The sequence below is a fragment of the Rhinoderma darwinii genome, chromosome 3, assembly GCF_050947455.1.
Source record: "Rhinoderma darwinii isolate aRhiDar2 chromosome 3, aRhiDar2.hap1, whole genome shotgun sequence".
NCBI lineage: Eukaryota > Metazoa > Chordata > Amphibia > Anura > Rhinodermatidae > Rhinoderma > Rhinoderma darwinii.
Genome location: NC_134689.1, coordinates 368,387,949 through 368,401,482, shown reverse-complemented (window position 1 = coordinate 368,401,482; position 13,534 = coordinate 368,387,949).

Sequence of the window (13,534 nt, the reverse complement as noted above, 5' to 3'; positions counted from 1 at the left end):
CCTCTCCTTGCATACAAACAGCCACCAAACCTAAGGAATCTCCTGGTCAGAAGTGCCCACTCATCACCATCAGAGACTGGCACCTTTCCTTGCAACAGTAGAAAATGCAAGACCTGTACCAACATCTTGTCATCAAACACCATCCACATCCCAAACACGCAGCAGGACTATAAAATCACTGGCACGTTCTCCTGTACATCCTCCAATGTAGTGTACATGATCCTGTGTACAAGGTGCATCAATAAAGGAATCTACATTGGGGAAACAATACAAAAACTACAAACCAGGATGAATCTTCACAGACCTACAATAAAACAGGAGGTGGATACACCCGTGGGAAAACACTTCTCTGGACCTGATCACAGTTTGGCAGATCTAAAGGTCCTAATACTGAAGAGTCATTTTAAGAACAACAAAGAGAGAAAAATTTGGGAATTCAAGATGATAAGGTTCTAGTCATTGACACAAGGCCTCAATGTAACACCTGGATTTATGAGCCACTACATGGACACACGTCACATCCCGCATCAGACTGACTCCAGATCCCTTATCTCCTAAGTCATCACCCCTATAACCTCAGTTTTATGGGCCCGGTTTATCCTAATGATGTATCACCTCATGTACTAATTGTCTTTGTGTAACATCTAAATGTTGTGCTTTTTTCTAAGTCATTAATTTCTAAACTTGCCTGAAGAAAGGGCCTGTGTGCTCTGAAAGCCGCATATAGAACTTTTATGGTTAGCCAATAAAAGTATCATACCTACTATGCTTTTTTGTTTTTTGACACAAAGTATTTAACATTACATATTGTTTCTGGCTAACACGGTACTACACTATTTTTTTTACTGTACTTCGTGGTAATAACTTCAGAATGCTTTTACCTATACAAGCGATTCTGAGGGCAGATACAGACGGACGTTGCGTTTTTGCTCGCGCAAACAACGCTGCGTTTTGCGCGCGCAAAAACCATTTGACAGCTGCGTGTGTCATCCGTGTCTGATGCGCGGCTGCGTGATTTTCGCGCAGCCGCCATCATAGAGATGAGGCTAGTCGACTGCCGTCACTGTCCGAGGTGCTGAAAGAGCTAACTCTTTCAGCACCCTCGACAGTGAATTGCGAACACATCCTATCGAAAAACCTGTTGAAAAAAAATAAAAAGTTCGTACTTACCGAGAACTTCCCGGCCGTTGCCTTGGTGACGCGTCCTTGGTGACGCGTCCTTGGTGACGCACCTCTCGACATCGGGCCCCACCTCCCTGGATGACGCGCCAGTCCATGTGACCGCTGCAGCCTGTGCTTGGCCTGTGATTGGCTGGAGCTGTCACTTGGACTGAATTGTCATGCCGGGAGGTCAGACTGGAGGAAGAAGCCGGGAGTTAGCGGTAAGTCAGAACTTCGTTTTTTTTCTACAGGTTCATGTATATTGGGATCGGAAGTCACTGTCCATGGTGCTGAAACAGTTTAACTCTTTCAGCACCATGGACAGTGACTATCTCCTGACGTCGCGTACGGATAATTTTTTTGCCGGGTTCGGCCAAAACTAGTTCGGCCGAACCCGGTGAAGTTCGGTTCGCTTGTCCGGCTTCGCTCATCGCAAAGACACTCCGTTTGGATGGTCGGAAACAGAAAAGCACGTGGTGCTTTTCTGTTTACATTCATCCTTTTGACAGCTGGTGCGCTGTTTCAGTCGGTTCGCACGGAAGTGCTTCCGTGCAACCTGCGTGGTTTTCACGCACCCATTGACTTCAATGGGTGCGTGATGCGCGAAATACGCAGAGTTATTGAACCTGTCGCGCTTTTTGCTCAGCAGACAAACGCTGCGTAAAAAGCACGGACTGTCTGTACTGCCCCATAGACTTGTATTGGTCCATGAAAGCCGCGTGAAAAGCACGCGGCCCGCACGGACCGAATACACGCTCGTGTGAATCCCCCCTGAGATTGTTTTCTCGTCACACATTGGACTTTATGATACTAGCAAAATTAGCGCAATACATTCAGTATTTAATTGTGAAAAACACCAAAATTTAGCAAAAAATTTATAAAATTAGCATTTTTCTAAATTTAGATGTATCTGCTTGCAAGACAGGCAGTTATACCACACAAAATAGTCGCTAATTAACATCCCTCATATGTCTACTTTAGATTGACATCGTTTTTTTGAACATCCTTTTATTTTTCTAGGACGTTACAAGGCTTAGAACTTTAGCAGCAATTTCTCACATTTTCAAGAAAATGTCAAAAAGCTATATTTGCAGGGACCAGTTCAGTTGTAAAGTGTCTTTTAGGGCCTTATATATTAGAAACACCAAAAAAGTCACCCCATTGTAAACACTTCACCCCTCAAAGTATTCAAAACAGCATTTAGAAAGTTTCTTAACTCTTTAGACGTTTCACAGGAATTAAACCAAAGTAGAGGTGACATTTACAAATTTCATTTTTTGTTGTTGCAGAAATACATTTTGAATCCATTTTTTTGTAACACAAAGTTTTGCCAGAGAAACACAATTCAATATTTATTGCCCATGTTCTGCAGTTTTAGGATATGTCCCACATGTGGCTCTAGTGTGCTACTGGAATGAAACACCGGCCTCAGAAACAAAGGAGCACCTAGAGGATTTTGGGGCCTCCATGAAAATGGAAATCTATATACTTTCAAAGAAAATGTAGGTTTAGCTCATTTTTTCTAATTTCTACAAGGACTAACCGAGAAAAAGCACCCTAACATTTGTAAAGCAATTTCTCCCGAGTAAAACAATACCCCACATGTGGTCATAAACGGCTGTTTGGACACGGCAGGGCTTAGAAGGGAAAGAGCGTCATTTGGCTTTTGGAGCTAAAATTTAGCAGGAATGGTTTGCGGAGGCCAGGTCGCATTTGCAAAGCCCCTGAGGGGACAAAACAGTGAAAACGCACAAAAAGTGATTCCATTTAGGAAACTTCACCCATTGAGGAATTCATGTAAGGGCTTATTTACATGAACGTGATATACGTCCGTGCAACGCGCGTGATTTTCACGCGCCTCGCACAGACGTATGTTAGTCTATGGGGCCGTGCAGACAGTCCGTAATTGTCACGCAGCGTATGTCCGCTGCGTGAAACGCACGACATGTCCTATATTTGTGCGTTATTCGCGCATCATGCACCCATTGAAGTCAATGGGTGCGTGAAAATCACGCCCACCACACGGAAGCACTTCCATGTGACGCGCGTGATTCGCGCAACAGCAGTCAAAACTATGATTGAAAACAGAAAAGCACCACGTGCTTTTCTGTTTACAAACATACAAACAGAGTGTCATAATGATGGCGAAAATCACGCAGCCACACATCATACGAGGGTGACACACAGAGCTGTTAAGTGCCTTTTGCACGCGCAAAACGCTGATCTCGCGAGATTATGCTTTGCTCTGCTGTAACTACCACAGAAACATTACGGAAGTATCGGGATTGTGAATAGCCATCCCATCCTGGCTGGAAGGAATGTCTATTCACTGTCTAAACACTTCAGTAACGTTAATATGTCGGTATAAGACAGCACATAGTGAACAACGCAGTGTCACTATGCGCTGACTGAATGGGGAGAAGTATATGACACTAATTGGTCATTGATTGGTCAACGTCATACACTCCTCTGTACAACTCCCTCTTGGTCTAAAGTAAAAACACGCCCAGTTTCGGCATTAAGAAAGTCATTAGCATAAAACTAAAATCGCTCCTAACGTGGTATAAATAAATTGTTTTTTAAAATAAAAATCACTGCAGTAATCTACATTACAGCACCGATCTCATTGTGTAGAAGATAGGCCACTTATAATGTGGTGACAGATTCTCTTTAATAAGACGTAGCTTTAACTCAAAATTTTTCATTTTCTCAAAAAATAAAGGAATATAAGAAGCCCAACATTTGTAAAGCAATTTCTCCCGAGTACGACAATACCCCATATGTGGTCATGAACTAATTTTTGGGCACACGGCAGGGCTCAGAAGGGAAGGAGCGCCATTTCGCTTTTGGAGTACAGATTTTGCTGGATTGGTTTCAGTTCGCTATGTAGCATTTGCAAAACCCCCGTGCTTTTCTGTTTACAAACATACAAACAGAGTGTCATAATGATGGCGGCTGTGCGCAAATCAAGCAGCCACGCATCATACGCTGCTGACACACGGAGCTGTTATGTACCTTTTGCGCACGCAAAACGCAGCGTTTGATTCCGACCTCACCCGTCAAATATGCAAATGTTGGTGCAGATTCGTTGCATAATTGCCCTAAATCTGCACCTACATTTGCAGCGGAAAAATTCCGCCACGTCTGAACCTGCCCTTAGGCCTCCAGTTGCCATTGCAGCCACCAACACCACGGCGATTTCATTGCTGGGGTGTCGATGAGCTGCAACCACCTTAAATGCAGCGATCGCTTTTGACGGCTGCATTTAAGGTGTTAATGGCGGGGATCGAAACTAACTTCGGTCCCCGCCATTACAGCAGGATGTCAGCTATAAGATACCAAACATGCATTGATCTTAATGAGAGGTGGAGCCGTTCTTTTTCCGCGAACGGTAAAAACCGTTCATGGGAAAAAGAAGCGAGGTGCCCTATCTTCGGGCGTTTACTTGTCTGACCTCCCATTGACATCAATGGGAGGCAGAGAAAGAGTTTTCTGCTGCGTTTTTTGTCCGCGGCACTCAATGGCCGCGGCCGAAAAACACCACGAAAACGTGGCAAACGGCGTAGAAGCAGGTCAAAATCTGCCTCAAAATTCAGACTGAATTTTTGCCTGCAAAAAAAACTCAGTGTGATCAGGGCCTTATAATGATTTTGCGTTTTTATTTGCTTATTCAAACTCACTGCTATTTTTTTTAAAGAGGCTCTGTCACCACATTATAAGTGGCCTATATTGTACATGATAGTTATGACCTATATTAGCTTTATGCTAATGAGTTTCTCAATGGACAACTGGGCGTGTTTTACTGTATGACCAAGTGGGCATTGTACAGAGGAGTGTATGACGCTGACCAATCAGTGACCAATCCGCGTCATACACTTCTCTCCATTCATTTACACTGCAGATCGCGATATAGCTTTATCACTATGTGCAGTCACATAAACACACTATAACGCTGCTCATGTGTCATGACAATGAATATACATTACCTCCAGCCAGGACGTGATGTGTATTCATTCTCCTGACCACTTCTGTCGCATCTCTGTGAGTTACAGCATAGCAGGCGTAGTCTCGCGAGATTACGCTGTAAACTGTCATTCACAGCGAGATCTTGCTGTGCTGTAAATCACAGAGACGCTACAGAAGTGGTCAGGAGAATGAATACACATCACGTCCTGGCTGGAGGTAATGTATATTCATTGTCATGACACATGAGTAGCGTTATAGTGTGTTTATGTGACTGCACATAGCGATATAGCTATATCGCTATCTGCAGTGTAAATGAATGGAGAAGAGAGTATGACCCTGATTGGTCAGCGTCATACACTCCTCTGTACAATGCCCACTTGGCCATATAGTAAAACACGCCCAGTTGTCCATTGAGAAACTCATTAGCATAAAGATAATATAGTCATAACTCCGTCAAAAATGATTGTTTTTCTAAATAAAAAACACTCCTTTAATCTACATTACAGCGCCGATCACATCATGTACAATATAGGCCACTTATAATGTGATAACAGAGCCTCTTTAAAGGGAAGGTGTCACGAAAAAAATAAAAATCATATGTTATTGCTTTTAGTATGTCATTAAAATACATTTTATTTATTTGTGTTTTTGTGTTGTACTTTTTTCTTTTTTCTTTCTTCTTCATTTTTTTTTTCATCTCTGTATGTGTTGATTAACGACACATACAGAGATGGAATACGGCACATACATCCCCATAGAGAATGCGAACGGGAGCTGTTCCATTCACTATAGCGTACGCCGTCTGTGTGGGAACAGCGCATGCGCCGCTCCCACACAGTCCAAAAGGAAGGTCTTCGGCAGAGCGACATCCAGCGCCATTTTCATGTGGACCGGAAGCCGCAGCCGGACAGCAAGATGACAACTTCCGGTCGCGGCTTCCGGCCATATGTTCAGACGCAAGGACTAGGAGCGGAGGCAGCGGCAGCGGCGGCGGCAGGAGCAGGTAAGTTATGTTTGTGTATGTGATGTGTGTGTATGTTTGTATTATACTGTCTGATTACCACTGTATCTAATCCTCCTACACTGTGCATTTGCTCAAACAATGGCGGCACACAGTGTAGGAGGTTTGAACATTCAACCCCCTCCTTTTTCCTGGCACTAGCCAGGATAAAGGAGGGGGGATTGTTTGAGGACACTAGAGCGAGTGTGTCTTCTCCAATTTTGCAGCATAAAGCAATGAGGTTGCTTTACCACATGCCAATGCTGCAATTTTGGGAATTGCTCCCTCTAGTGACCAGCACATGGAAATGTTATAAATTAGAATCTAATTTATAATATTTCCTGACTTGTGAAAAAAATTTAAAAATGAGAACAATGTGTAATCATTTATATACTAACTGTTTAACCAAATGAAAAAAAAATATTTTTCTACCGACACATTCCCTTTAACACTACTGTATATGTTTCTGTCACTGCCATAGACTTTGAATAGAATGGCAAGGCGCTTGCTCGGGCGACACTTTATTCAAGTCCTTCTGGCAAACAGTCTTGCGGCTTGGGGGAACGGGCAACACAAGATGCCGATTCTGTCAATCGGTGGGGTCCCAGTGGTCAGACCCCAACCAATCTAAAAGTTAGCACCTATCCAGTGAATAGGTGATATCTTGGTCTAACTGGAATACACCTTTAAAAGGGACCAGGAATAAATATTACTATTTCGTTTTACAGCTTTTATTGTGGGTAATAATCCTGCAGGTGCTCTGTATAACCAAGAAACTTTAATCTAATCACGATCAATTCTTACATTTTATCTGAAGCCTTGACATCTAGTCTGTGTGGGATAGAATGATTATATCAGCATACATTCTTGGAAAGGCCTCTTTCACGCACGCCATTTACAGTGTTTTTTAACAAAGACCCTCCCTTAGCTTAAGGCCTTATTTACACGCGCTTCGCACGGACCTATGTAAGGCAATGGGGACATTCAGACATTCCGTGTTTTTCATGCAGCGTATGTCCGCTGCGTGAAACTCACGACATGTCCTATACTTGAGCGTTTTTTGCGCATCACGCACCCCTTGAAGTCAAAGAGTGCGTGAAAATCACGCGCAGCACACGGACGCACTTCCGTGTTCTGCGTGTGGTTCGCGCAACAGTAGATAAAGAAATGAAGGGAAAAATAAAATCACCTCCTTCATTTCTTTTTCTAAACCACAAAACCGCGTGTCATAAGGATGGCATATGCGCGAAAATCACGCAGCCACGCAGCAAACACAAATGACACACGGAACTGCAACGCGCAAAAAACGCTGCATTTTTTGGGCTCACAAAACGCACACGTTCGTGTGAATTTCGCCTAAGACGAAGCATCTATAATACATGGATCTTAATCATCCAACAACTCAGTCAACTTTTTATTCTGACCCAACACAAAACAGGTACAATAATATATTGCAATTCCAACATTACAGATAAACATAATGCCATACATAGTACAAAAGATAAATTTCAGTACATATACAGAACATACCCCCCTCCGAACCACTCATCTAATGTCATCTTAGTCATTTGACATAATGGCATATATGTATATAATATTACGAAACCAACCATTGATAGCTTCCAATGACCCTCCCCAAACCAACCCCTCCTTGTCGACCGCAGTTCCTAGTACCCCCTTATCCTGTCTGAACCTTCTATTCCACCACTCTGTACCCCAGTGTTCACGCGGAAACTGGAGACCGATCCCGTAACATTTCCAGCCTGGCCAATACATGACTATACAGCCATTTCCCCCATTGCTTTTCATATTTATGTAGTGCTCCACGTTTAAGATATATCCATTTTTCTAGAGATATTGTATAATTTACATAACATTAGTTCAGTTATGCCAGGAGGATCCCTCTGTATCCATTATTTTGCAATCAGGTTTCTTGCATGGTATAAAACCTTTCTAAGGGATAGCGTTTCAGCCTGATCTCCCTGCTCCCCTCCCCTACATCCCAAAAGGTAAACTTTAGGGTTAGCGGTATATCCCTCCCAAACACCCTAGTAAGTCTCTTACCGCCAACCAATACCCATTTAGAGCTGAGCAGTCCCAAAACATGTGCTGTAAGTCAGCCACTTCAGTTGAACATCTAGGGCAGGACAATAGAAAGTTTTTCTCTAGCTCACCAGTCTTGGTGTTTTGATCCCAGATTGCGCACGGATCCTAGGAGTGGCACTCGGTTAAATCATGATGCAAAGGAAGAAAAATTTCGATCCAGCGCTGAGTTTAAAAGGAAAAATCTTCCACTTTATTGATAAAACTTTTAAAATTTACACAAGCACAGAGGGGTGGATGCACAGAGCCTACGCGTTTCAACCGATTCACTCGGTCTTAACCCCTTAGTGACCAACAGTACGCCTTTTTACGTTCCTCACTAATGGGCTTTAGGCTAATGCGACGCCTTTTAACGTGATCGCATTAGCCTAAAGTAGCGCCGAAATTAATGATCGGGGCTCCGTTCTCTCAGCTACCGGAGGTAGCTGAGAGTTCGGGGCAACGACCAGAGACCATAACGAGTGGTCTCTGGTCACGTGATCGCCGTGAATCGCTATTTCACGGCGTTCACGCTAAACCGGCGGATAATCGCCATTTCTCTCTCCTCTCATGGAATAACTCCTTAGAGAGGAGAGAGAACGGGTAAATAGTGCGCCCCCCCCCCCCGTCCGATTCCCCTTCATGTCCGATCCCCCCCCCGGTCCGATCCCCCCCCCCCCGGTCCGATCCCCCCCCCACGGTCCGATTCCCCCCCCCCCAAAATGGCGCCCGAGTGCGCTTTGCATAACTTACCTGTGTCGTCATCTGGCACAGCAACAATCAGGGACCGTTGTGACTGGTCCCTGATCAGGTGATCTCTGTGATAAAACCTATCACAGAGATCACTGACAGTTATTTTCAAAACACAGCCAGGACATGGGCTGTGTTTCTCTCTCCTCCCATTGTAGTTGTTCTGAGAGGAGAGAGAAATCAGTCTAAGTCCTGTGCTGTGAAGAAAGAAAAAAAGTGATAAAAAATCATCGTTACATATACATACATATATATATATATAATATATCAAATCTATATTAGCGTCAGCGCTAGATTAGCGTCAGCGCTAGTTTAGCGTTAGTGCTAGTTTAGCGTTAGTTCTAGTTTAGCGTTAGTGCTAGTTTACCGTTAGTTTAGCGTTACTTTAGGGTTAGGGCTAGTTTAGCGTTCGTGTTTAGGGCCGTTTAGAATTAATTTTACGTCTGTTATATAAAAATAAAAAAAAAATATAAAAAAAAAATATATATAAAAAAAAAAAAAAATTTGTGTCGTTTTTAGGATTTTAGGTTTACTTTAGGGTTAGGACTTATAGGGCATATATATATATATATATATATATACATACACATCTATAAATATGTCTCAGCGTATGTACAGCGCGGAGCAAGCCTACGCCTTGCTATGTTCCGACACTTCTGAAAGCGAAACAGACACCGCTTCAGAATTTGTTCCAGACAGTGACAGTGACGATTCTAATTCCACCGCTGAACCCCATAGTCCTATGGTGGTGGATACGTCAGTCGCTGTAGAGGTGTCAAGTGCAGGGCCGAGTGTTGCAGTCCCTCCCGTGATGTGGGATCCTGCACTATCATTTTCCCCCCAAGTACCCCAATTTGAAGCGACCCCAGGAATTAGTGTCGACGTCCAAAATTTTACCCCCTATAATTTTTTTAATTTATTTATATGTGATACGGTCCTAGACTTGATAGTCCAGCAGACTAATCTGTATGCTAGGCAGTTTGTTCTACAAAAGCCTGCATCTATGTACTCCAGAATGTGGAGCCCCACAAGTGTCCCAGAAATAAAAAAATTTTTAGGCATTACCCTCAATATGGGTTTGGTTAAAAAACCCTCTGTCCGGTCCTACTGGACTTGTAGTGCTGTCCACGCTACCCCTGTATTTGCAGCAGTGATGTCCAGAAACCGCTATGAGGCCCTAATGCGATTCATGCATTTTACTGATAATTCCCAAGTCCCCCCAAGAAGTGACCCAGCTTATGATCGGCTTAATAAATTAAGGCCATTAATCACCCTTCTAAATGATTTATTTTTAAAGTTGTACACCCCTGACAAAAATTTGTCAGTAGATGAATCGCTCATGAGCTTCAAAGGGCGTCTTTCCTTTCGTCAATTCATCCCTTCCAAACGAGCCAGATATGGGGTGAAATTGTACAAAGTTTGCGAGAGCACAACGGGTTACACCTGCGGTTTCAAAATCTATGAAGGCAGGGACTGCCAAATTTATACCCCAGGCTGCCCAGAAACTATTGGCACCTCTGGCAAAATTGTGTGGAACCTAATGGAGCCATTTCTGCACAAGGGGTACCACGTCTATACAGACAATTTTTATACCAGCGTTGCCCTTTATAAAGCCCTCCATGCTGCAAATACAGGGGCCTGTGGGACAGTACGGAAGAACAGAGTGGGACTCCCACAACAGTTGGTGTCCAGGCGTTTGGGAAAGGGAACATCCATGGCCCTTGCAAGTCAGGAATTGCTTGCAGTGAAGTGGGCCGACAAGAAGGATGTCTACATGCTGTCCACCGTACACACGGACACCACTGTGGCAATTACGGAGAGGGGGGCTACCACTGCAAAGCAGAAACCGGTCTGTGTAACAGACTACAACAAATTTATGGGGGGTGTAGACCTTTCCGACCAGGTGCTTCAGCCTTACCTGGTGAAGCGCAAAAATAAGGCCTGGTACAAAAAGGTAGCAATCTACCTCATCCAGGTTGCTACCTATAACAGTTTTGTTATTTTCAAAAAAGCCCAAGGAACGCTCACTTTCCTTCAATTTCAGGAGAAGGTCATTGAGCATCTCCTTTTTGAGTCCACTATACCGGCACAATCCTGCGAATCTGAGGATGTGCGCAGGCTTTCAGAGCGCCACTTTTTACACCCTATTCCCTCCACTGAGACCCAAAAATATCCCCAAAAAAGGTGTCGGGTATGTAGCAGGCATGGCAGGAGGAGGGATACCCGCTTTTATTGCCCCATGTGTCCATCAAAACCAGCCCTTTGTAACTATCCCTGTTTCGAAACCTTTCACACGGTTGCAAATTACTAGAATTTAACACAAAAAAAAATAATGGGTTGGGGGCCTTTTTAGGGAGTCAATTTCTTTATATTTTCTTTTTAGTTCGTGGGCTTTCCAAGTAGGGATTATTTCTTGTGGGAGAGGTTGTAGAGCACATTTTTTTCAGACCGTGAAACTAATTTTACCCCTTATGATTTTTTTTATTTATTTGTGGGTGATCAAGTGCTGGAATTAATTGTCCAGTACAAAATCCCACATCCACAATTTTTTTATTTTGACTGTTCTTATGACTATGTCCTGCCACATACGGCTGTTACATTCCTAATTCTGTACCGTGATACGGGCATGATCTTTTTTTTTTATTTGGAGGATCTCTAATAATCGAGCTGTTCCTTATCAATACACCATGGGCTTTGTTACGGTTCTTCTGGAAATACTCATTTTGGGGATTAGTGATCCTTTACTGTTCCTATAGATGGTTTTGGACACTGTCCTTTTATATATTCTGTAGGTGATTGGTTGTTTTGTGCACATAGCGGTTCCTACCTTGCCGGGCAAGGGTCTGTTATGGTGTACCGCGTCACTTGGCACATTCGTCCCTCATAAGGATTGATGGAGCTAAAGAGACGTTGTACAACCAGTCACTGAAAAAAAAAATCCTTGTCATGACAGCCCTGCAGGTGTTCTTCTATCTAGTGAACAGACTCGAGTTTGCAACATAGTTGGATACATTTTCCTCCATTTGTTTGAAGATATTGCCCGTCACTCCAGTACAGTTTATTTTTTCCTCTCTGACTGATTTTATATTAGGACAGAATTCTGTCCACAATGACATCATAATGGCACCAACTGCTTCTTCAGCAAGACATAGTCATAAGTACAGGCAAATACGTCTATAGCAACATGTATCCGTTATGAATACACGGCTTCACTTCTATTCTGTGCCGCACAAATTTATTAATGTGGCATATTTCTAACAAAATAACCTTCTACCACGTCTCCTCTATTTCATGTGGAAACGTAATAAAAGCTTGAAGAAAACATTATATACCCATAGTGTCTGAAATGATACCCATTATTTCCTCCTTTAAAAAATTTTTGGTCCGCATGCCCACTACACCACTAGATGAATACCTTTAGGGGTTTAGTTTTTAAAATGGGGTCATTTCTGCGTGGTTTTTTTTTGTTCAGGCAGCTCAATGCCTCTAAATGCATGATATGGGGCCTAGAATTTATTCAATTGTGCCCTGAAAGCCAAAGGGTGCTCCCTCTCTTTTTGGCCCAGCCACACGTCTAATAAGCAGATTATGGCAACAATGAGAGTATTTTTGAAAACAGGAGAAACAGGGTGATAGATTTTGGGGTGTGTTTCTTCATTTTCATGTTCGCTTTACAAAGAAATCGGTCTTCAAAGTGATACTTTTATATAAAAAGTGTTTTTTTTATTTTATTTCACCAGCTATGCATTAAATTTAGCAAAAAACTGTGGGGTCAAAATACTCACTACACCCCTAGATAAATACCTTAAGGGGTCTAGTTTTCTAAATGGGGTCGTTTATGGGGAGTTTCTATCGTTCTGGTAGTTCAAAACCTCTCCAAATGTACAGTGGGGCCTAAAACATTTTCAAGCAAAATATGAGTCCTGAAAGCCTCTGGGTGCTCCCTCCCTTTCGGGCCCTGTCGTGTGTCCAGGCAACGCATTAGGGTCACAATGGGGGCATTTTTAAAAACAGGAGAAACAGGGTGATAGATTTTGGCGTGTGTTTCTTCATTCTTATAGTCGCTTTACACAGAAATCGGTCTTCAAAGTGATACTTTTATTACAAAAGTGAATTTTTATTTTTTTTCACCTGCTATGCATTAAATTTAGCAAAAAACTGTGGGGTCAAAATACTCACTACACCCCTAGATAAATACCTTAAGGGGTCTAGTTTTCTAAATGGGGTCGTTTATGGGGAGTTTCTATCGTTCTGGTAGTTCAAAACCTCTCCAAATGTACAGTGGGGCCTAAAACATTTTCAAGCAAAATATGAGTCCTGAAAGCCTCTGGGTGCTCCCTCCCTTTCGGGCCCTGTCGTGTGTCCAGGCAACGCATTAGGGTCACAATGGGGGCATTTTTAAAAACAGGAGAAACAGGGTGATAGATTTTGGCGTGTGTTTCTTCATTCTTATAGTCGCTTTACACAGAAATCGGTCTTCAAAGTGATACTTTTATTACAAAAGTGAATTTTTATTTTTTTTCACCTGCTATGCATTAAATTTAGCAAAAAACTGTGGGGTCAAAATACTCACTA